Source organism: Leopardus geoffroyi, chromosome B2, assembly GCF_018350155.1.
Source record: "Leopardus geoffroyi isolate Oge1 chromosome B2, O.geoffroyi_Oge1_pat1.0, whole genome shotgun sequence".
Lineage (NCBI taxonomy): Eukaryota > Metazoa > Chordata > Mammalia > Carnivora > Felidae > Leopardus > Leopardus geoffroyi.
In genome coordinates this window covers 118,818,285-118,844,508 of record NC_059332.1, presented here as the reverse complement: position 1 = coordinate 118,844,508, position 26,224 = coordinate 118,818,285, and the positions used below count along the sequence as shown (strand labels likewise).

Below are 26,224 nucleotides of genomic sequence, written 5' to 3'. Positions count from 1 at the left end.
TCGTATCTCAAAGGAGCTTACAATCTATGTGGGGGGTGGGGTGGGGGGAAAGGTATTAATTCCCAAATATTTTTATTTTTAAGCTTGTATGTTAACCCTCAAAAGTGGCCCGAGCATTACAGACTAGTGGGTGGGAATCAAGAGATGAAAAACAAAGGTAGTGAGGCTCATGGAGCCAGTTGGAAGGGGTCCCAGCCTCAAGGGGGATGGTTAGGCATAAGCTGGATGGTTAGGGAGTCACGGAGAGCATCTGAGACCACCTCTGCTGGAAAAGAGCACAAGAGAAAGAGGAGAAAATTAAGCTTCTGGTTACCAGCCTTGTCCCAGTTACATTATGCTTTAACTCCCCAGATCTGTGTCTGAGGGTTCAGTGCTGTCTTCTCTCTGCCCCACAGGCCTCATAGGAGCCCCCACACCCCCACCTTCCTTTTCCTTCTTCCTGAATCTATGCAGCCTGACTGCAGCTCCTTCAGTGCTGGTGCCCCTCAGAGGCACCAGCAAGGCGTGGCATTCCCAGCCTCCCAGAATCCAGTGTTCTGCTTCCTTCCCAACTTTGACCTTCCCTGGAAGTCTGAGTGTGCCCAGGATGCCGCTGTGCACCGATGTTCTCTTGGAAATCAGCCGTCCCCTCTTTTCAATAACCTATTATAACTGGGCAGGGGTTTGATTCCAGTGGTGACCAAGGAGCGCTCCTGCCCATTCATATAAATGGTGATGGCAATAGGAGCAACGTTTCTTAGTCCAGCTCCCGTGTTCTGAGCAGTGAGCTAAGTGATATGTGACAAGGATCACGGTATCAGAAGCAGGCAAGGGTGTGTCATGTGGTCACTTCTGCTGATATTCATTGTTCCATTAGTTTCTTGGCTGCTTCTGCTCTTGGGCAGCCAGGTCTACAAAGCTCATTCTGTCCTCCTGTGTCACCCCAAGTCTTCTCCAGATCCACTCCCTCCTTAGCTATGTCTCCTTTAGAGTACAATAAAACCCACACCTCAGCTTGTGACATCCTCCATGTTCTGTTTTGGCAGAAACATTAGTGTGTGAGTTCTCCCAGTTTGATCTTGATACTCAAAGATGAGATTTTTGGACTTCTAACAGACAAATCACTGAATTTCTTGGTACCCTAAAATATCTGGATCTTGAAATTGAAAATTGTGTTTTGAAGATGAACATCTCCCTTATTGAGGGGTTTAAAGAATCTCAGTAGGAACCCCAAAGTCAATAGTTTGACTCTTTGTCCCATTCCTATCTCCTATACCCAAAGCCATCTTTGCTGCCAGAATGAAGGGGGGGAGGATATTGAGACTAGGAAATTCTGACATTGGGTAGAAGGCTACACCCCATTGAGTTGAATATCTCCAATTACCATCCTGTACAAGGGAGGAGCAAAACAGAGAATTCAAAACTTGGTTGCTCTTTTCTTTTCTTTTCTTCTCTTTTCTTTCTTTTTTTAAAGCAAAGTAATGAGGATAAAACAAATGTCAAGGACAGGCTGAGAGAGTGGGTCAAAGATAATTTATTACTGATGAAGTAAGGACAGATGGTACATTCTTTTTCCTCACTCTTTGTATTTAGTATTGTTTAATCATTATTTTTTCATAAAGAGTATTTAGGTCAGAGTTCTTAGTTGTAAGCATGAAAAACATACTCTGGCCAATTAAGCAGAAAAAGAAATTTGTTAAAGACTCCCAGGCAGCTCAGAGAAACGTTGGATGAGCTGGAAAAACAGGCTCAAGGCTCTGGGCACACGGCCCCAAACATCACTGCAGAGGGGGCCTGACAAAGGGACCCTCCCTGTGACCACTGCCCACAGAGCACCAGATGCTACCAGTCACCCTGTTGCCACCAAGTGGACTTTACCAAATCTGCAAATGACATAGTCACCCACGCCACTTTTGCACCACAGACTGATCTTTAAAGCGCTCAAAAGCCTCACACTCCTGCCATCAAAAGGGATATTATGCAGAACTCCTTCCCCAAGCACTGTCTGCCAGTTCAGCTTGATTGGAGGTATGCCAATGCCATTTTGCAAGAGGAGTGGGTCATGAGAATCCATTTTTCTGGCTCTATCTACCCTTATGAGGATACATAGTCACTAGAATATGGTGAAACTCTTCAAAAGATGGATTAGGGAACTCAATACTCTATGCAGTTAGAAAAAGACAGAGCCCTTAACCTCCATCACAGGAAACATGACAGCTACCCTACAGGCAGCTCTGAAATATCCCCCCAACAACACCAAGAGTCAGGTGGTGAAGGCTCGAGCAGGCAGCATCGTCTTGAAGGGGCGCACCTCTTTTAAAGCTAATGATATTGAAAAGGCTGTTCAATCCCTGGACAAGAATGGTGTGGATCTTTTAATGCAGTACATTTACAAAGGCTTCCAGAGCCCTCGGACAGTGGCAGTGCCATGTTATTGCAATGGCATGGAAAGACACTTGTTGCCAGAGGAGTGGGGTCCATTGTTCGAGTGTGGACTGCAAGGAAAAACGTGTAGTCCAGCAGGGTCTGGGTCTCTCCTGTGGGTGTGGGAGTTGCTGGTACAAAGACCAAAACAACCAAACGCCACTGTGCCCCTTGGCAGTGTAGCATGTTTCTCTCGGCTTTGCCTTCTTGCTTCTTTTTCATATGTGTAAAGAAGGAAACTACATATCAATTTTTCTTTCATGAAAATTGGGATAATACAGAGGAAACATTTCAACGTGAGTGTTTCATGCTCTCAAAACTATTTTGGTGATGTGTATTCCTCTCTGTAGATCATATAATTTGCCTTCCAGCTTAATCGTGCAATTTTAACCCCTGTTGGCTGGTGGGTTTTTTGTTGTTGTTGTTGCTTGTTTTGCATTTTTTTTGAGGTGTTTTGTTTTGTTTTTGACTAACAGTGAGAAAGTTGATCTGAATTTGAGGCCAATTTCCTAACTCCTTGCCAGCCAGGAAATGATCTTTACAAAAAATATCTTTGAGAAACTGGTAGCTATTAACATTGCAAAACCGGACCATAATTCCCTTCTTTAAGCAAAATGTGTTTCTGGAACAGGCGGTACATGAACAGCGCTACCGAGTTCCAGCTTTGTTTGTGCTTATCTCAAGGTCACGTGAGCTTAGGTATGTCTCTTCCTCTCTGCATCCATTAAGCATGGCCTCTCGATTTCTCAATGGTCTCCAGGGTCCAGAGCAAGAAGTCTCGCTCTACAAAAATGTATCTCTGAAATGCCAGAGCCTGTTTGGCATGAGCATAAAACTTTGTTCTAATAATATGACCCTATTTGGGGAAACTACTCCAAATCAGAAAAAGTGAAAACTTTGATGAAGTTCAAACTCTGGACAGCCTCTGAATGAAATGCTGTTTTCTTTAGAACTGTAATAGTCACCTTAGCCATTATGAGGTATATAACAAGTATTTGATATGCCCTGTTAATGTCTTCAGTATTCTTCAGGATAATTAGGATCTTAAAAGTTTTGGTTCAGATCCAGACACATACACATTCTGTATTTTAGCTCAGTGGTTTTTAAAAAAGGAAAATGCTGTACAGCAAACAGTGTTTACTTATTGGACAAACCGATTGGGTTCTCAAAAAAAAAATGACTGGTGCTTATAAAAAGTTAGTATTCAGTAACTCCAAAACAAACCACCTGGATGCATATGGCCAAGAAGGAAATCAGCTGTGTTTTGTGTTTACACTGGACACCGGTTTCATAATCACTGTCTTATGTGAAAATTGTGGGGAAATTCTACAACCTCTTTGCTGTTTGTGAGACCTGCTTTTTGTTTTGTTTCATTAAAATTATAAAGTTCAGAAACTAAAAAAAGAAAAGAAGAAAGAAAAAGGGAGAGATACAGCACTGTGGGGAGATCCCCAGGATATAGAGTTATTATAAAAGCAAGGGAGAAGAAAAATAAACAACATGCTACATTTTGGGTAGGAAAGGAGGACAACAAGAAAAAAATATGCACTTGCGAAACTGAACACTGGCAGGATAAAGAAGAAATCATTAAAAATGGTCGCCTAGGGTGGGGAGAGACAAGGAACAAGGTGGATGATGAAAGTGAGGCTTCTCATCTGGGTCTGATTTCTGAGTCACTGCCTACTAAAATTAGCATTTCTTGTAAATCCCGATGGCTGAAGTGGAAAGCAAAGCAAAACAAATGAACCTAATTGTATATTAAATTCCTAGAGTCACTCCACAGAGGAAAGATGGATTTTTTTTTTAATTTTTAAAAAATATTTATTTTGAGAGAGAGAGAGAGCAAGGGGACAGGCAGACAGAGAGGGAGAGAGAAAGTCCCAAGCAGGCTCTGCAGCGTCAGCACAGAGCATGACGCAGGGCTCGATGTCACAAACTGTGAGATCATGACCTGAGCCGAAACCAAGAGTCAGATGCTCAACTGACTGAGCCACCCAGGCGCCCTAGGAAAGATGTATTTTAAGAAACTTTAAAATAATGTACCTTGACTGTGCATTCTTACTAGGATGCATTCTAAGAAAAAAGAAGAAGAAGAAAAAGAAGAAGAAGAAGAAGAAGAAGAAGAAGAAGAAGAAGAAGAAAAATTCTACAAAAGTTTTTTAAAACATTTTTTAGTGGTAATACTGTTTTTTTTTTTTTTTGGTGTTGTTTTTAAAAGCATTTCTTTGTATTGTAAGATAAAAGATAAAGGGACAGAGATAAAGAATTAGGTAAAAATGCTGTATTGCTACGATTCGATTGAAAATACTAATATGAACTCACTTTTTAAAGATATATAAAGTTTAAATATATATATATATATACATGTATTATATGTATTATATATATGTGTGTGTGTATATACATATATATATATATATATATATATTTTTTTTTTTTTAACTTTCATTACTGAAATATCCAAGATGTAATGTCACTGCGTTCTCATCTTGCCATCTCAGAACAGTGATTTTGGTCTCTCATACCAAAGGCACAGATTTAGTGCCCAAAAGCAAGCAAGAAAACTTTCAAAGATTAAGGAGTTACTCTCCCCACTCATGCTCTGTCTCATTCTCCTTCAAAAATAAATAAGCATTAAAAAAATTAAAAAAAAAATATTAAAGACTCATGTCAAAAAGACCCAGGAGCCAGCTTAAAGTGTCTTCCACTGGTTCTATTTGTGACAGTTTGAACAACCCCCCTGCCCCATGATTGTAGTTTATTAAAATGCATTGAATTTGTAAAAATCCACAAGTCTATATTGATCCTAACAAAAGGGAAAGAAAAAAAAATCTCTCCACCATTCCAGAGCGTTATTAAACTAACTCTTGTAGGTGAGAAAAAAGAATTTTCCCTCCATCCTTCTCAGTTCCTGAGACATCCCCAACCCTCAGTAATAAAAGACGTATTAACAGGAGAAAAATAAACAGAACATATAGGAAATGATAAAAGTAAGAAATCATTATTTTGCAGCACTTAATAAAATCATTGATTCAAGCAAGGAACTGACCTCAGTAGGAAGCTGATCGATGGGAAACTGGACGCATGTATGGGGTCAAATAACAACACAGGATTAGTTCTGGTCACCATGGATGGATCAAATGTTGCCACCACATTTGGCCTCACTCAGCATCCCACAGGTGAGCAACCAGATATCATGAACCTCCTGATGAGATCCAATATGAAGTAAAACACACCATCTAGAATGTACTGTTGCCAAAAAGGGTTGGATCTAATTGAGCCTTTGTATCTAACTCCAGCTTATAGGGAAAAAGTAAATGATACCACAAGGAAACAATCAGATAAATTCAGAATTTAAGGTATTTTTTTCACTGTGAGCCATTGCCTCCAGAAAGAAAATGGCATTAAAATGTGACTGGTCATATTAAGAGATTTAAAGAAATAACAATCCGTTGCAATACTTGAGCTCAAATTGGATCCTATTTTGGAGTTAAATATGATTTGGGGGCATATAGGGATATTTAAATGTAGACTGGTTGATTGATAATACTAAAGATTTTAAAACAATGGTTTTAAATGAGAAAGTGTTATTTTTCTACGTAGAAAAATGCTTTTACTTTTGAAAGATGCAAATTTTGTGGTGGAATATCTTGATGTCTAGGAAGTGATGAGCACAGGGTATTGTATGGAAGTGTTGAATCACTATATTGTAGGCCTGAAACTAAGATACAGTTAACACTGTATGTTAACTAATTGGAATTTAAATAAAAACTTAAAAGTTAAAAATAAAACAATTCCACGTAAAAATAAATATTCAGCAATCTTCTGGGTATAGAGTAGGAAAAATAGTTTATGGGAAGTTATCAGGCAAAGCACAGTAAACATGGTATGGTGGCCAATTTAAGTCCTTGCCTGCTGCATTGATGAGACTTTTTTTTTAAGTTTATTTACTTATTTGGAGAGAGAGAGAGAGAGAGAGAGCACAAGCAGGAGAGGGGCAGAGAGCAAAGGGAGAGAGAGAATCCGAAGCCAGCTCCGCACGGTCAGCACAGAGCCCGTCGGGGCTCAAATCCAGGAACTGTGAGATCATGACCTGAGCCAACATCAAGAGTGGGACACTTAACTGAGTGAGTGACCCAGGCACCCTAACATTGATGAGACTTTGTGGAAATGTTATCATCCTCTTTCTGGGACAGAAGTGTAAACGTCCCTTCCAAAAGGGTAACTTCTATTCCATTTTCAGAACTATTCCTGTGTCTGTTTCTTCAAAATAACCAGCTGAAGATAATCCTTAGGCCAAAGAGGAATATTTTGGGGAGGCATCCTCTGCTCCCCTTCAGGGGCAATTTCAAAACACATTCTTCACTGAGCTAATTACTTTCCGTGATAGAATATTTAATTGCATTGCATTTCAAAGTTGTCATATCTCTGGGCGAGACAGGGAAACCTAAGGGAAAAAACCGTCTTTTTTTTTTTTCCTTTGCTTCTTATCCTGCTTCTAGCTAGGACCTGCATCCCCACCTTACTCATGACTCAATGTGTGTCCATCTCGTAAAGGTCAAGAAGTTAATGATTTCTTTGGAGTCTTCCAGCACAATAGGTGACATCTAAGGAGTGTCTGGGTGAGGTGGCCATGAACGTTTTTCAAGACCACTGACTCCAAATACCTTGACCCCAAGACCCTTGGCTCCCGGGTGTAAGTGACTTGTGAAGGACACCTGAGCACTCGTCCTTGTTCGACCAGTTCTTGGTTGTCTGAGAGGACACATCCACCAGATCACTGTCCTCAGTAAAAACCCTAGATCCCAAACAAAGACAAGACTCATCCTCCCTTTCCTTTCTGAGTCTCCCAGACCCTCCACCTGTATCTTCTCTATCTCTTCAATAAACTCTGCTCTCACTCCCTGCCAGCTCAAGTTTGATCTCCGTCCTGTGTGAAGGCCACAGACTCTCTTGGCTGGTTCTGCCAGACCCCCTCGTAGTCCCCGGATCTGGCTCGCCTGCATTGTGGGGATTTGTAATTGCTCAGGCTGACTCTTAAGTCTGTGTTAGCGATGCTACGTCAGGCAGCGGTAACAACCCCCAGTGCCACTGACAGCGAATGTGGGCTGTTTGTTAGGGCTCCAGTAATAAACAGGTGGCTTCAACTACAGAAGTGTGTTCATTCTGGAGGCTAGAAGTACAAGATGAAGGGGTCAGTAGGGTTAGTTCTCTCGAAGGCTGTGAGAGAATCTGCTCCAGCTCTCTCCCCTAGCTTCTGGTGGTTTACCAGAAACCTCTGGTGTTCCCTGACTTCCAGGTGCATCACTCTAATCTCTGCCTTCATCTTTACAAATCCCCCTTTTTATAAGAACACCAGTCATGTTGGATTAGAGCCCACCCCAATGACTTCATGTTAACCTGATCATTTCTGTGAAGACCCTATCTCCAAATAAGGTCACATTCTGTAGTACTGGAGGTAAGGGCTTCAACATATGAATGTGGGGGGACACAATTCAACCCTTAATAGTGGGGAAGAGCAAAATCTGTAATTGTGATGTCAAACCATCATAGTTCTGAGAAGCCTAAGAATTCAGAGAATACACAGCCTGAGTAGCGACCCAGAGGAGAGCCCAATAGACGGGGTGCCACCCACCCAGCCTGTGACTAGAACAGCACTGTTTGTATCTCTTCATATACTGATGTGCACATGAGATTTCCTGAAAAAAGAAAAATTGTCAGAAAGGAGAAAAGAGGAGTTGTTGTTCAGTGGGTACAGGGTTTCTGTTTTGCAAGATGAGAAAGTTCTAGAAATCTGTTGCACAACAGTGCTCATATAGTTAATACTATTGTACACTTAAAAATGGTTAAGATGGTGTATTTTATGCTACACGTTTTTACCACAATTTCTTTAAAAAATAAATTTGTCAGAAAACCGTGCTCTGACCAGTCAGAATGGCTAAACTTAACAACACAAGAAATGACAGGTGTTGTCAAGGGTGTGGAGAAAGGGGAACCCTCTTACACTGTTGGTGGGAATGCAAACTGGTGCAGCCACTGTGGAAAACAGTATGGAGGTTCCTTAAAAAGTTAAAAATAGAACCACCCTACCACCCAGCAATTTCACTGCTAGGTATTTACCCAAAGGATACAAAACTACTGATTTGGGGGTGAGTGGGTGGCTCAGTCAGTTGAGTGTCCAACTCTTGATTTCAGGTCATGATCTCAGGATTGTGGGATGGAGTCCCACATCAGGCTCCACGTTGAATGAGGAGCCTGCTTAAGATTTTCTCTCTCTCCCTCTGCCCCTCTCCCCTGCTCATGCTCTCTCTTTCTCTAAAAAGAAAAATGCTGATTCAAAGGGATACATGCACATGTTATAGCAGCATTATCAACTATATATGTGTGTATACATATATATTTGAATATTAATCAGCCATAAAAAAGAATGAAATCTTGCCATTTGCAATGAAGTGAACGGAGCTAGAGAGTATTATGCTAAACAAAATATGTCAGAGAAAGACAAATGCCATATGATTTCACTCATATGTGAAATTTAAGAAACAAAACAGATGAACATAGTGGGGGGGGGGTTGGAGAGAGGCAAAGCAAGAAAACAGACTCTTAACTACAGAGGACAAACTGATGGTTACCAGAGGGGAGGCAGATGGGGGGTGGGATAAATAGGTGATGGCATTAAGGAGGGCACTTGTGATGAGCATCGGGTGTTGTACATAAGTGATGAATCATGAAATTCTACACCTGAAACCAATATTGCATTGTATGTTAACTAGTTGGAACTTAACAACTTGAAAAGAAGGAAAAAAAGAAATCCATGCTCTGTCTGGAGCACTAACAGTGCCCATCAGCCTGTTCCAGCCCCACACAGTGACAGCAGCCTTTATACAGGAAAAACAAGTGCCAACCATATTCTGTCCCTCACTAGATCTCCACATTTTCTTCTTGCCCTAAAATTCCAAGAATCTATGAGAACTAATTGTCCGGTTTTACAAAATTATTTTTCCTGTCTTGCAAAATTATTTTTCCTTGGTCTCTTGATTGTGCACCTGGTTTTCTAAAGAAATGTCCTGATTCATAAACATATTTTTTATTTACTTACAGTCATAGGCATAGCACAAAACCTGCAAATTTCAGTCTTGCTCCTTTCAATAGTTTTTATTAGGTAAGTCTTTGAAGATGCGAAGGAAAAAAAAAACACAAGGAAGATAAAATAATGCCATTATCCAATGACTGTTATCCTTTAGAATTAGAAATGAAAACAGTATAGAAATGGACTCCCAAAGTTTGTTATTAAAATGTATTACACAAGGGGGCGCTAGATTAACACATAACAGAATGTCTGAAAAAAAGGACTGACATTTAAGTTAGCTTTAGTATATAATTTAACCTGAAGTGAATTTTATCCATCAGTTTTTCAGAGCTGAAAATTGGCAGTATTTACTAATGAAAGAGTCTTTTCACATTCAACATAGAATTTAATCTCTCTTTACTGCTGAAATTCCAAGTGTTTTGAATAAAACCTCCAAACACACACACACACACACACACACACACACACACACACATTTACACAACCACAAATGCCTGGCAAATACATACATACACCTCTCTGTTGATCTGAAATGGCAATGGGGTGTTACATTATTACGCATTTTTCTTACCCATGTAATGTGTGTTATATTAAGTAATTAGAAGTAGTTGTCAAAATAAATTAAGTAAACTCCGTTGGTGATGCAGCATGCCCTTGAGAAGGCTGCTCATTTATATGGTTGCTTAGTTCAAATCTATAAGGGAATTCTGTGTTGTCATGAATGTGCAGTTTATTCTGGCAGGCTTCTTCCTCCTAACTGTACCCTTAACCATCCCACAGAGTTACTTATAGAAACTATCAGGCCAAATCAGCACAATTTTCAGGAGTGAGAATAAATATCTGGAAACATGCATGTCCTCATTTCAGATTTGTCCAAGAAATGTCCAAAGTATAAAATTTTGAATTTATGTAGCAGAAAAAGATCATCAAACTCTAATTAAAGTTCAAGGGGAAAAAGTGCTCACAATGCAAAATCTTATTCTATTTTACAGACTAGGTATTCAACTGATAACTTTGCAAAAAATAACCAGAAATCTTACTAAGTCTCTCCCCACCCCATCACATACATTAAGTTAAAAAAAGAGAGGGGTCTGGGGATAGGTGTACATGGCTTTAAATCCCAGAGCCTTGGTTTCTACCTCTAAAATGAGATCAACATTCTCAACATATTTGCTGTATTGTGATGACATTTTCAATAAGATAATGTTTGTACATCGTGAGGGTCAAATAGTATTTATAAAGTGTCAGATATTCTTTCTCTGCTTTTTTTCCCTCTTCCTTTTTTCCTTTCTTCTTTCCCCGGTCTCCTCCTTTCTCCCCTCCCAATTTCTTTGATTTCAAAAGGTGTCAGGCTTCAAAGAGTAGCAAGCTTTATATGTAGCTTTTACCACCACGTTTAATATTTTATTATTTTTATCTGTTAATCTCTTCTTGCACCCTCCGTGGTCACCTCATACCCCACACTTAGATTTATAAGCTCACACGGGGAAATCCTTGGCGTCTGTACTGCAAACACTTTACATAGTATCAGGTGCAGACTATGCGAATCAACCATATTTGAATGTGTATTTCAAAGGTTATATTCTTTTCCTGTTGTTAATTTCAGCTCTACTGAGAATGCGATGATCTGTCATAGTCATCTGTGTTTGTTAGGTTTTTAGTGATAGACGACAGATTCCACTCCCACCAGTGTAAGACAGATTTTTTAAGGGATAGAGGCAGTTCACAGAATTGTTGGAATAACTTCAGAAATGGGCTGAGCTTCCAGGAACTGCTCCCTTGTCCACAGTTGGAAGCTGTCAAATCAGAAAGCCACTGATTGCCACAGCTGCTGACACAAATGTGCCACCTCTGCCATGATCTCCAATGACAAAGTGGATGCCCCAAGTTCTGCCTTTCCTGCCACGTAACTCAATTGCAAGTGAGAAACTACTACAGACAAACCAATAACAAAAGGCATGAAAAGGAAATTAAAAGCAAACCATTGCGTATTGCTAACACACCATTGCTTTTCAAAATATGAAAAGAATTTCTATAACTCATTCATTTCTTTGGTTTCCTCAAACTACACTCCAGGAATGAAAGGATTGATAGATTTGATTATGTTAGAATTGACTATTGCATAACAACAGACGTAATAAATAAGTGACAAGATACAGACAGAAATCCTTAACAGTGTATAACTGACAGAGGACTAAGTTTGCAGAATATATGGAACAAAAATCACATACTTGCTTAGGGTTTTTAAATCGGTATCACTTTGAAAGTCAAGTTGACAATGTCTAGTAAAATTGAAGATGCTTATACTTTCAATGTAGCAATTTCTAGATACAGTCTTCAGAGAAATTCCTAGACTTGTGTGCAAGAGGATATGTACGAGAATATTATTGCAGCACGGTTTATAAATGGCAAAAAAAAAAAAAAAAAAAACGTTAAACAAAATCCAGTTCAGCAATAGGAGAATGAATAAATAAATTGTGGCACAGTCATACATTGAATACTACAGAGCAATGAAAGTGAATGACCTAGAGCTTCGTGTATCAGCATGCATACACTACAAAAGAAAATGGATAGGGCTCCTAGCTGGCTCAGTCTCTTTAAGCGTCTTTTACTCATGTCATGATCTCACCAGTTTGTGAGTTCAAGCCCTGAATCAGGCTATGTGCTGTCAGCGTGGAGCCCATTTCAGATCCTCTGTCTCTGTCTCTGTCTCTGTCTCTGTCTTTCTCTCTCTCAAAAATAAACATTGAAAAAAAAAAAAAAAAAAAAAAGAAAAGGGATAAACCTCAAAAGAAAGCACTGGGGTAAATTATTGAAGGGTACACATAACTTGATATTTTATATGATACTTTAGATGTTTTAGGCTAGCTACATGTATATGTAGTAAATGTGTAAAGATATGCTTGGGGAAGAAAACAGACCAGATTCGGGACGGTAGTTACCACTGGTGAGCATGGTTTGTGGGAGGGAACTGGGTTCTGAGAGCAGACCACAGGGGACTCCAACCACGTTGGTAATATTTGATTTCTGAAGTTGAATGACAGATACATAGATATTTATTCTATTATTTTCTACATCTTTGTGAAGTCTAAAATGTTTCATTATTAAAAATAAATCAAATGAAGAACTATGACAGTGTAATGAAGAGGCAGTAATGATAAGTAATAATATTAATAATAATAATTAAATAGTGAAAGAACACAGGCTCTGAAGTACAACAGATATGGTCTTAAATTCCAGCTTCCCCACTCTCAAGTCATTTGACCTTGATAAGTGACAACATTACAGACCCTCATGTAATATATAAGAGTATTAATAGTGTTCATGTCATGCCACATGTACCCCCACTCCCTGCTATCCTCCAGGGAAAGAGTGTCTGACCTATGGTTCCTATGGTTCAACCATACTGATCTTTCAGAATGCCTGCTGTTTTCTCTAACCACAGGACCTATGCACATATTCATTCTATGTACTTTACCTCATAGCACTCATCTGACCTGGTCATTGGGAACTATGTGGGCAGTTGTTTGATCAATATCCATCTCACGGCCAGGCTGCTAAATTCCACAACAGCAGAGTCACTATTATTTTGTGATTTCAACGTTGCATCCCTAGAACCTAGTAGATTTCCTGGCTCTTTCAGTGCATTCTGAAAGCATTCGTATTGAAAAGCGGATGCATAAGCACTTAATAATAACTACTGATATTATTATTTTGTAATTTGACTAAGACCATAGCTACCAAGTGAAAGAATTGAAATTCAAAGCCACCTGAAGGACTGTAAAGGTCCTTGGGTTGACACTGTGTTACCAGGTCTCCTGAAGGAGGGTCAGTTGGGTCACCGCACATAAAAGGAACTGGAAAATGAAGTGTCTAAGCCACTGGTTCTCAACTGGGGACAATTTTGCCCCACCTGGGATACATGGCAATGTTCGGATGCATTTTAGATTGTTATGACCGAGGGACGGGGAGTATGCTCCCAGCACCTACTGGACAGTGGGCAGAGGTCAAGATGCTACTAAACACCCCATGGTGCCCAAGACAGCCCCATAACAAGGAATTCCCTGGCCCAAAGTGTCACTGGCACTGAGGTCGACAAACTTGGGTCTAGGTTCATCCAACCTTGTGTCTGGGAATTAGGACCATATTTTCCTCAGTCATCTTGGATTCAAGCAATTAGGCTACTCTGTAGTCTCAGACTTCTGGATATTCAACTTGCTTTCAAGTGGCCAGCACTTTGGAGGGTTACCCATGAACTCTGATATCCCAAGTAGCTCCTCTTTCTTTCTTTCTTTCTTTCTTTCTTTCTTTCTTTCTTTCTTTCTTTCTTTCTTTCTTTCTCTTTCTTTATTTCTTTCTTCCTTCCTTCCTTCCTTCCAACTTTGATTTTTCTTCTTGGCCCATTTACAGGACTCTGTGTGAAACCTATTTTTCCCATTAACTTTCAGGTTTTCACTTCAGGGTTTTTTCTTCTGTTTTCAATGTTAAGAAATACTTCTCAGTCATGGAAAGCTGGGAATAAAACATTTTAATGAGTATTTTACAGTATGGGGTTGGGAAGGGAATAATAACCATGCCTTTCACAGTCATACGCCCAATTCTTTCTGTTGCTTTAGTGTATAATGCGCATTTTTTTTTCACTTCATCCCAAACAGAGAATTGTTTTCTCTTCCACCCACAGCAGTGCTGACTGCTAATGGGCTTATTAACCAAGGATCCTTACATCACTGCCACCTGGAGCCATTAGCATTTGCTGTGAGTCAGGGATACGGAACAGGGCTCCAGGAGAAGGAGATTAAATAGAAACGTCAACATCACAATGACCTCAGGGGTACTGTTGTGGGTTCCAGAGTCTAGCTGGAGATATTTTGGTATTGCAGAGCAAGAGGAAGTAGGTTTTACTCATAACAACAGACCAGTTAATAACAAGCTATATGGCAAAGGACTAGAAATGCCTCTGCTTACTAAAATATTTACTTGTAGTAAAAATCCTGCTACAAATGTTCTATGTGACACTCGCCTTGAGAACAAATGAAAATGTACCTCTTACTAATGAAGATGAGTGCGAATAAGGTCTAGAAATTCCTATACTTCACCTTCACCATTTAGGAGCTGAACAAACTGCTTAATCTCTTTCAAGTCCCAGATGCCTCATTTTTAGAATGAGGCTGATGATGGTACACACCTCACTAGGTTATTGTAAGAATTAAACGAAACAATGAATCTAAATAGGCAGATTACCGCGCCTAACACATACTAAGGGCTCAGGAATAGCTATTATCATCATCCTTATTATTAGCAATCCTAGGCAGTTCTGACCACTTTTCCTATCCCTAGAAACATCTGAAAGATGATCGTTAAGACGAATTATAAAATATAATTAACTAAAGTGGAATTTTTTTGTTTTCTGGAAACTTTCCTGGAGCACATTTTATTGCCTGGGGTAAAGGACAATGCTTCTTCACCAAATGTATTTTGAAATGTAGCAAGAAGACAACTCACTGTTTGGAATTAATGTGCTATCTCTCGTCTTCCCTAAATTGGTTGTCTTGTGATCTGACAAGTTATAAACCGTTCAGTGTCATCATAAGCTGAGACTCTCAGAGTAGAACCTACACCTGACTGCAACGATAAGAAGACATTGATAATAGGTTGTCTTTGCATTAGAGGAAGTGAAGGTAACACTATCTGACCGTATTATCTCTAATTTAAGTTTACAGGTTTATGCGTCATACACGAACAACTGTGGTTGTTTATCTTTGTGTTTCTGGCACCTAATTTTACACCTACCAGGTAGAAGGTTCTCGGCTACTTGTTAAAGCAACAAAATAGTTTCTAAGTGTTAAATGCTCATGACAAGTCTCACATGACTGTGTGAACTATTAAATAAAAACCTCACGAAAGCAGCATATTCTGCATTTTAAAGCAAAACTTAATATGTTGTTTATTCTCTCTGGGTTTATTATAAAAGAAGTTAAGGCAAAATTGGGTGGAATGTAGCTGAATATTCTATTTATAAAGTGTGTCTAATGGTCTGAATGGGACTAAGGACATTGTGTTGTCATGGTGACAGTATGTGGGGCTGTTCTGCACAAAGACATTGTCAGTGTATAAAAGGAGATTATTTGGAAATATATTGAATTATTTTTCTCTTATTCAAAAGTCCTAACAACCGTCATCTAAGGATGGTGATAAGGTAGTGAAGTGGCCAGGATTTGAGTTCAAGGTGATACACTATGAAACCCAATGTAACAATTAGAGGACATTGAGTCATTCACTCAATAAACATTTAATGAGTGCCCCTGTGTGCCAGGTACTGTCTAGGTTTGAGACTAAATGCCTCGGATGCCCTACTAACCTAGACTGACTTACTGCTATTAGTAAAGGGGTGTCTTAGTCCATTTGGGCTGAAGACTGGGTAGCTTATAAACAACAGAAATTTAACCACTCACAGTTCTGCAGGCTGGGGGCCTGAGATCAGGGTTCCAGCATGGCTGGGTAAGGACCCCCTTCTTGATTACAGACTTCTCATTGTATACTTACGTGGCAGAAGAATGTATGAAGGAGCTCTCCAGAGCCCCTTTACAAAGGCACTAATCCCATTCATGAGGGCTTCACCCTCAGGACCTAATCATCTCCCAAAGGCCTAACCTCCACCTCCTAACACCATCACCTGAGGACCTAATACATCAACATGTAAATTTCAGGGGTACACATATGTGCAGCAAGGGATAACATTAGAAAGTGACTTGACTTCTTTGAATCTCAGCTTCCTCATTCCCTACATCATTATACCTAGAACAGAGAATACAAAAGAATTAAACAAGATATACGCTGCATATTAAATTATTGCATATTAAGCAAGATATATATCACAGCTACTTTGTGCAGCATGTGTTCATAATTATGATGCGGATTATTATAATGTACAAGGTCACCGGTAACACATGCCAAGTGAATGGCATAGACTCTGAAGACCGTTGGAGTCCAGACACAAAGGGAGTCTGGGAGGGCCCTGAATGGATTCTGACAATCACTTTCTTTGACTTTCTTTCACTCTTAAGTATATATTATCTATTTTAGAAACATCGCCCTTCACCTCTTGCCCCTTGTCATTATATGGTAGTGTTAAACTACAGAAAAAACTTTATGGAGATTTTTTTTCTCTTGAAATCAACTTAACTCAGAGATGTATGAACTATGCTCCGAAGTCAAACAAAAGCCAACTATCTCTTGGGCAGACTATCACAGCTTTTATGAAGAATGCAATTAGTCCAAACTTAGCTATACCATTTATTTACAGTCTTCAAGAACCTAGAGACAATTCATTTTATGCCACACACAGGATGCATTTATTAGGATACTTTGAGCTGCAGTTTTTGAAATTGGCTTAAGATTTTGTAAGGATATTTATTAGCTTACACAACTGTTGGCCAGATTTCCGTGTTGGTTAATTTCACAGTCTAGTGATGTCAACAAGGACCTAGGTCCTTACTGGGCAATCTCCAATCATCCCAAGGTTGGTTACACTCATGTTTATAAGACATAGATCTGCAGTAGTATGAATTTTCTTGTTCAGACTGAGTGGGAAAGACAGAAAACCTAGCTGTCTTTCCCATAGTGTTTTCTTAGCAGTCTAAAAGCTTCATTTCGGATGACTCTGGTAAGCCTCTCCTTGCTTGTCTTTGAAATTGTCCTGGGCCTGCTTCTGTTAAACCTTTATTGGCAGGGAATGGGATTATTGTGGTCAGTTTAGGTTAAGTAGTTGGCATGGAATGGATGTTGGTGAGTAAGCAACAATATGTAATACACATAGAAGACTTGGGATTTTATTTGAATCTTTAAGCTATTCTTCAATCATTTCTATTTTTATTTGATTTTATGAATTGGCTTGGGTCTTTAACTTTTTTCAACATGAAATAAAAACCATAACCAACCAAACCTGCGACACAATCATAATCTACAAAAGATTCAACCCCAAATACATCTGAAAGAGCAGTGATTGAACAATACAAGAGATCATGGGACCTCTTTTCTTTTCTACCTAGACTCTTTTAATGATTTCATCCAATTTCATGACTTTAAATATTAACCATTTATTAAGGACCACTGAATTTTTCTCTGGCCTATATCTTCCCTGAGAGCAGCTTCTTATCAAAGAGCTTAATAACACCTCCAATTAGGTGTCTAATAGGTATCTCAAACTTCAGACATTCACAACTGAACTCCTGCTCTTCCTCCCAAAACTGTTTCCATCTGAAATCTTTCCCATCTCATTAAATGTCAGCTTTTCACCCTTTCAGGACAAAGGAAGATCTGCTCATATCTCCAGCCTGGTCTGGACGCTTCAACCTCAGACTTTATCAAAGCACTTGCCTTGGGACAGTAGGCCCTGTGCAAGTGCTTATAAAGGGTGCTTCAACTCACAAACCATTATTGATATTTGAGTGTTTAATTCTGCCAGGAACTCCTGGAGACGAAGATCTTCTGGCAAGACAGGATTCATGCATTTCAGGTATCGTTACAAAAGCACCAACATTTTACCATAATTTTGACAATATTAACTACTACAAAAGTAATTATCCAAAGTCACGATTTGAAAGAATACAGAGAGCACAAAAAACCATGAAAAGATCCCTTCAGTTACACCATGGGGAAAAATTCATTGCCCTTGTAGTGGGATGCTCAGTACAGCTCATCTTGATTTAATTTCAGTATCTCTCCTCCTTCCCCATATTTTCACGCCTCCTCAACTCTCTGCCAACAAGAACTTGCAATCTAATAAAGAAAGCACGCAATTATCTATAATATAAATCAGACCCTTGACACAGGAGAATTAAGCAATTAATCTAAAACTCTAGTTGAGGGAACATTTAAAGGCTTTACAGGGAAGCTAGGCCAAGAATGAGTAGGTATCAGTGGTAACAAAGTGGGAACATGTGGCAAGAAAGTATACATTCAAAGCACAAAGCAGTGGAAGTGTCAGAGGATGTGAAATTTGATTTTAATGTTTTGGGTTTCAGAGTAGATCTCAAAGGTGAGAACAATAGGTGACAGCACCCTCCCATTGAAACAAAGGAGCTACATCATCCTAAGGACCTACTACTAAAGGTGGGCAAGATTGGTTCCACAACCAGGATCTTTATATTAACTTGGTTGTTTTTTTTTAAACTGGAGACACACCTGCTTAATGTTGCTTCACCTAGAATTTTCAAAATATATTGGATCCAGAATCCTTGCTTCACTCTGATAACATCTATTGTTCAACAAACCAAGGACGTTCAATATACTGATACAACGGGTGAGGGAAGTAGGAGGGCTCACAAAGTGGAGAACTATTCATATGGAAGCACAATGAAAAAGGCAGGAGAGGTAATGCAGGAATGTAGAAGAATGAAACTAGAAAATAGCAGTGGTTGGGGTGCCTGGGTGGCTCAGTCAGTTAAGTGTCCGACTTCAGCTCAGGTCATGATCTCACAGTTCATGGATTTAAGCCCCACATTGGGCTCTGTACTGACAGCTCAGAGCCTGGAGCCTCTCTCTCTGCTCCTCCCCAGCTCACACTCTGTCTCTCTGTCTCTCTCTCTCTCTCTCTCTCTCAAAAATAAATAAACATTAAAAATTTTTTAATTAAAAAAAAAAAAGAAAATAGCAGTGGTTGACTTAAAACAACGAGATGGAAAAGAATCTTTTCCCAAAATAAGCCTATTGTTGTATTTCTGCACTCTGATGATATGTTATCTTCTGGGGCATTTTTTCTTCTCTATTCACTTTTTAAGGCTATTTATTTATTTATTTAGAGAAAGAGAGAGAGAGAGAGAGAGAGAGAGAGAGAGAGAGAGAGAGAATGAGCAGGGGAGGGGCAGAAAGAGCAGGAGAGAGAATCCCAAGCAGGCTCCATGCTGGCAGTTCAGAGCCCAACACAGGGCTTGAACTCATGAACCATGAGATCATGACCTGAGCCAAAATCAAGAGTCTGATGCTTAACAGACTGAGCCACCCAGGCACACCCAGGCTTTTTATTTTTAAATAATCATAGATTTATAAGAAAGTTGCAGACAGTAGACAGCTCCCATATACCTGTATCAGCCTGCGAGGGCTGCCATAAGATAGCACAGATTGGGTGACCCAAACAACAGACATTTATTTTTTCACAGTTTGAAGTCTAGAAGTCCAAGATCAAGATGCTGAGGCTTGGTTTCTGGTAAGATTCTCTTCCTGGCTTGTAGATAGGCACCTTCTCACTGTGTCTTCACATAGCCTTTCCTCTGTGCACATGCACACACATACACACATGTGCACATGCAGGGTGAGAAGTCTGATGTCTCTTCTCCTTATAAAGGCATTAATTATAGTCCTATTGGGATAAGGCTCCCCACTTATGATCTAATTTATCTTTAATGATATCTCTAAAGACTCTACCTCCAAATATAGTCACAATGGGGTTAGATCTTCAACATATGAATTCGGTGGGGGTAGGATGCAATTTAATTAACCATAATCCTCACCCAGTTTCCTACTGTTATCATATTACATTACCATTTACAGTACCTTAAAAAATGTCATCTCCTGACTGTCTTCTCCTTACTCATCCCACTCTGGAATGTCAGACACTTTGCTGGCTCACACTTTTTCCCTTGCTGTTCACCTCCTTTAAATCTTTGCTCAAATGTCACCAGCCACCTCGAGGATATAAAGGATGAGGGAAGATTCTTTGAAGCAAGATTGTAGAAGTAAAACATTGTAGCATTTTTCTTACCATCCCCACCTCAGGCCTAGTGAGGGAGCCGCAAGAGAAGTCTTTGCAGAGAGGATGTTCTGGCTAGGAGTCCCCAGAGAATGCTTGTTGTCCTACAGAAACCTGTTAGCCTGGTCTTACCAGAAATGCATGGCCTACATGGCCCCTGCTTCCTTTGTAGCTCCTAGAATGGAATATAGAAAGACCTTGGAAGACTCTGACATGTGTCCCCATGAAAATGAGGGTCCCCATGAAAATGGCAGCAGGAGGAGAGTGAATTGCAGTAGAGGGAAACAACTACAATTCCATGGACATGGAATAAGATGTGTGACCTTTGTGTTTGTGCTTGTCATCCTCAGGAGGGTAGCCAGCCTTCAGTCAGCTAGAAAGGACCTGACCCCAGAGGACTGCCTGTTGGGCCAAAGGATAGCAAGAAAACTGGCTGGAAGGTACCACTGGCCGGGCAAGAGCTGAAAAGGAGCGATCAGTTAGAGAGTGTGTCACCAGTGTCAAGGTACAGGGTAGAGGCCATTGCTGGAGAGGCGGTGTCCAAAGAAACGATATTACTTCTAGAGAAATCAACAGTTCAAAGTCTGTCCTGGAAGGAGGCATTCGACAGCTTCATGAGAAGGAACAATAGCACCAGCTAAATAAAAAGGCATTTGCCCTTCAACCCTCATCCCTTTCCCCTGATCTGATCCTGGACAAGTCAGAAGTAGCAGAGTAAAAGAGAAAGAGTAGAAGAGTCTTATGGGCTGAACTGTGTCTTTCCACCCCCCGCCCCAACTCCCCACAAACTTATACATTGAAGTCGAACCTGCAGAGCTTTTGAAGGTGAGCGTATTTGGAGTTGGGGTCTTTAAAGGGGTGGTTAAGTTGCAATGGTCATCAGGGTGGGTCCTAACCCAGTATGACTGGTACCCTTAGAAAATAAGGAAATTGGGACAGACACATGTAGAGGGAGAACCACGTGAAGAAACAGGGGGGAAAAGATGGCCATTTACAGGCCAAGGAGAGGAAGCTCAGAAGAAACCAATCCAGCTGACACCTTGATCTTGGACTTCCAGCTTCGCTTCCAGAATTGTAAGAAATCCAAATTGTTGTTGAAGCCCCTAGCATGTGGTATTTTGTTATAGCATCGCTACAAACGAATACAAGGAGCAGGGTGGAGGACTAGGTATGCAGAAGCATAGAGCCTGTGTGTGCCAGAGGAAAGGAAGAAGTTTCCATTTGACCGAGAGATGAAGTTTTGATATGACATTAGACTTGCACTGTTCCAGGCATCACATTCATAGTCTAGGCCAGGTGTTGACAATTTCTTTAAATTTTTTTAAATGTTTATTTTTGAGAGAGAGAGAGAGAGAGAGAGAGAGAGAACATGAGCAGGTGAGGGGCAAAGACAGAGGGAGACACAGAATCTGAAGCAGGCTCCGGGCTCCAAACTGTCAGCACAGAGCCTGATGCGGGGCTCAAACTCACAAACCGTGAGATCATGACCTGAGCCGAAGTCTGATGCTTAACCGACTGAGCCACCCAGGTGTCCCGGCAAAAATTTTTCTAAAAGACCAGAGAGCAAACATTTTCAGCTTTATGGGCCATACCATCTCTCCGTAACTATTCAGTGTATTATGGTAGCCTGAAAGTAGCCAGTACGTAAACAAACAAGTGTGGTGTGATGTGTCCCAATAAACTTAATTTATGGACACAAACTTGAATTTCATGTAACTTTCCTATGTCATGAAATATTCTTCTTTTTCTAAGTATTTTTACCAAGCATTAAAAACATATTTAAAAAAATTGGGCCACTGAGGAGTTTCCAGGTCCTGTGACAAGACAGTAACAGAATGGAAGAGAATAGGGTGAACAATTTCTGTGTCAGGGGTTTGGGGGATATCCATGTGCTTGGGGTCAGGGGATTAAAGATGGTGGATAGAATTAAAATCGTTGGCCTTGGCTGAGAGCAGTACATATAAATTCATGGTAATTTGGTTTACACGAAATACTGGGAAAAATTGTATTTGCTTTGCATTAAATTCAGTAAGACAGATATTATGATCCTAGAAGATGGAACCCAAGGAATTACTTGTCCACGCTAGTGTTTTTAGCTTTTGAAGACTGAAACAGAGCCCTACCTTCTGAATTCAATCTCAGTTCTTCCCCCTAAAGGATGAAGAATTACAGGAGGATAGTTTGCTTTCCTAGTGACCCAAACATTTCTGTCCATAGGAATTTTCCTTTGTTTCAAGAAGGGAAAGATTCCATACCATGATGTGGGAAGTTCATAGCATTGATGGAAGAAAAGTACCACTGAATAATCAGACATTTCATAAATCTGAATTTATAAATCTGATCTTCTACGTGATTCTTTTCCTAGAAGCCATGAAGCTCTTAATTGCTTTGAAACAATTTGACAGCAGTCAGAGCAGGGTAGACCCACCTGACCACCCCTAAGGGTGCTCATTTTATTCATTTTCTGTCCTTTATGCTCCACTTACTCAAAACATCTTTAAATTATTCATTACACTGCAGGGAAATCACTCAAAAGGACTCTCTTTGGATGTGTCTCATAATAAATGAAAAGTGGTCTTCACCTCTTCAAAATTCATCTAGTCACCTTTTGGAAGCTCCGATCACATCCAACAGCCCTTCCTCTTCACCACGTCTCCTGCTACCAATGTGGGCAACTATAATACCCATTATCAGTAAATTGAGAGTACACTCACAAAGGCAAAGAAATTAATAAAGTTAATGAATTAGAAGGCAAACATAGAAGTAGAATTAATGAACAAAATCAGGGCTATTTCTTCCCCCAAAAAGGCAATAAAAGGAGAAAGAATAGCTAAGATTAATCAAGGAAAAAGAGGCTAAAAAAATGTACGAATTTATCAATGAGAAAGGCAGTAAAATCACATACAGGGATACATTGGAAGGTTATAATAAAGTATCATGTGTAGCTTTTTGCCAATAAATAGGAAGATCTAAATGAAATTGCTGATTTTCTAGAAATATAAATTTTAAAAGTTGACTGAAGAATAAATAGAAAACCTGGATAGACCAATTATGACTGAAAAAATTGAAAAAAACTCCCAAAGATCTACTTTTAAAAAATGTGCCCTGCCCGGGGGATTTTACAGATAGTTATCCTGTATCTGACCTTCAAAGAACAGGCGTCTCCCATGTTATTTAAATTAAATTACTGCTGAGCATACAAAGATGGAAACCTTTCTAGTTCATTTCAGAAAACTAGCATATTTCTTATGCTATATCTGACAGAGATGGTACAAAAAAGTAAAACATAGATCAATTTCATTTATGATGAGGGAGCTTTCCTAAATAAAGACGACATTTTTTATAGCATTTCCATGTCAAATAATCCCAGGTTTCTTACTCTTTCCTCATAAATCCTGTATTCTAATGCTGGGGTATGAACGAAGGTTAAAGGAGCAGCAAGTGGAATTTGGAACTTCAGGAAAGACTGAAGTAGACCCCAAAACGTAGTCATAAATGTGTACAAATGGCTTGTGATTTATCACAGCCAGTCTTTAAAATCTAAGAGTGTTTTTGATTTATTAGCTCCCAAAGTCAATGCTGATGATCAGCAGTTCATCTAGATCCTAGAAGTTGCAATGTAACCAAATTAGACCAAGGCTTTGGGGAAAAATACTCTCTACTCTAGCTCATTTTGTGTGCACGCAATGGACTTATAGGTCTGATTCTCAGACCTGGGGTCAGCATGTCACAATAGTTAAGCCAGGGAATGCCCCTTAGCCTTACCTCAGACAATCTAATTTTTTTCTGAGTCATGCTCAGAAAATGTGATCCCAGAAGGAGTAAATGGCAATATGAACACAGAAATACTTCTTAATAGCTGGTTCAAAGGTGAAAAAAGGAAGATTCTTAAAATCAGGTGATAAAGCATTACAAACAAGACACACACACACACACACTCCAAATCATGCCTTGGCTAAGACGTCCTGAACAGAATTTACAAGCCCACTAGGGTCCCGCAATGCTTCCCATCCTGCATGGTCTTTTGCAATATAACTTGTCATCTCCCCATCAAAAGCTGGAGTCCATTTCCCCGCCCCTTACATCTGGGCTAACCTTGTGACCCATTTCTCTGTAAACTTTTAATTTTAAAATAATTTTAATCTATAGAATACTTACAAACATAATATAGCGGGTTCCTGCATACCCTTCATCTGGCTTCCCATAATGTTAACGTCTTACACAACCAGGGTACATCTCTCTGATATATTTTGATCGATAGATTTCAGTGGTGGTGGGTAGTTCCTTAGACTGGGTTTGGAATGCTTTTTCTTAGAGCCCAACTTGAACGCAGTCAAAAGCTCAGGCAGTCCCCTGAGACTCACAGAGAGAACCACTGTCCCCAGTCAACAGTCCCAACTGAGCCCCCTGCTGGCAGCTGGCACCAACTGCCAGCAATGTGAGTAAGGCTATGTTGTCCTTCTAAAGTCCCAGCACCCCAGCTGACACCTCAGAACACAGGACAATCACCTGGTCAACTCATAGAGTTGGGAGAAATAATAAATTGTTATTGCTTTAAGCCACTAAGTTTGGGGGTAGTTTGTTATGCACCAATACGTAACTGAAACATCAACTCTAACTATTTTGGCATTTATATATGTATATCAAATAAAATTAATCCAGAGAGGCTGGATGCCAAAAAAAAAAAAAAAAAAAAAATTAGATAAGCAATATTCTATCTCTCTAATTCAAGCACACTAGTCTCTTTTATTATCAGCCTAAATATAAAGCAAAGGTGTTTTTCAGTGATAAAACTCAGCTCTGGCATTAGAAGATTCAAAGATCTAGCTGGCTAGTGGAGAAAAGCTGATAAGGAACCTTTTGAATTCTGATTTGAATGAAATAATGTTCATGTTTACCTATTCAAAAACTACATTTAAATAAAGAATCCGCAGACATCTGAAATAATTTGGTTAGTCACACATTCCCTCTAAGCTTAGCTGTGAAATTAGCAGTTACAAAAATGTCACATAAGCAGGACCCATTGCAAAGGTTCTCTCAATTACCTAGATCAGGAGCCAGCAAACGTTTTCTGTCAAGAGTTACAGTTCTCAGGCCGAGAGGCAAAAATCGATAATGTTTTATAGGAACTTACAGAACAAAAAAGTATTTTTTAATGGACGAAACTCAAAGAATTTCAATAATAATTGAGTACACTTTTTTGTAACACAGGTCTATTAATAAGAAGAATAGAATCCTTTTTTGCGGGTGTAATAATTTTCTTATTTAGGGTTCAAATGTAAAAACCATTCTTACCTTACAGATTGTACAGAAATAGGCGGTAGGCTGGATTTCAGGCAGTCTACAGTTTGCCAAGGCTCTGGCACGCTGGAGAGGCAATTTTGCCATGGGCAAAGTGGGCATTCCTGTACGTTGTTTGTTGGTATGCCATGAATGCACAGCTCTGACTGCTGTTTACCAGGCCATTTTCAGGATCACGTTCGTAGGAAGCAATATTAGGGGATGAGGTACGTCTCCCCCAGACTAGGAGTAGGCATGTTATAAAAGTGGGATTCCCCAAGATCAGTGTTCCTCTTCTGTAATGCAACTCAGTGTGTCTGCAGGTATCCCTCATGGGCTCCTTGAATTGCCCTGGAGAGACTTGGGGACCAAGAGAAACTGATGGAGATGAACATGAAGATCTATCTACTACTTTTGCTGTGATTGATAGTCCTTGCTCTCTGATTTAGGAGTCTCATGTCTTCTGCCATCATCCACGAGAACTTGCTAACTTGTAAATAGGAAAGGTATCAGACCCGTCACACTTCTTGCCACCAATCCATGATACAGGAGCTAAGGTTATTATGGGACAACCAATGACACATTGGAGGAAGTTCAAACACAGGGAAGAGACTGGTCTAAGGGCAACATGCCATAACCTGGTCTTAAGGGAGAGCTCTGGAAGTGACATTCAGTGTGAGGTGAGGGTGCAGATTGGACGAATC

General features: G+C 39.9%; 1 pseudogene; it reads left to right on the top strand.

The window, feature by feature from the left end:
- Positions 1 to 586: 586 nt before the first annotated feature.
- On the top strand, positions 587 to 2,607 carry LOC123609952 (annotated as a pseudogene).
- Positions 2,608 to 26,224: the final 23,617 nt, after the last annotated feature.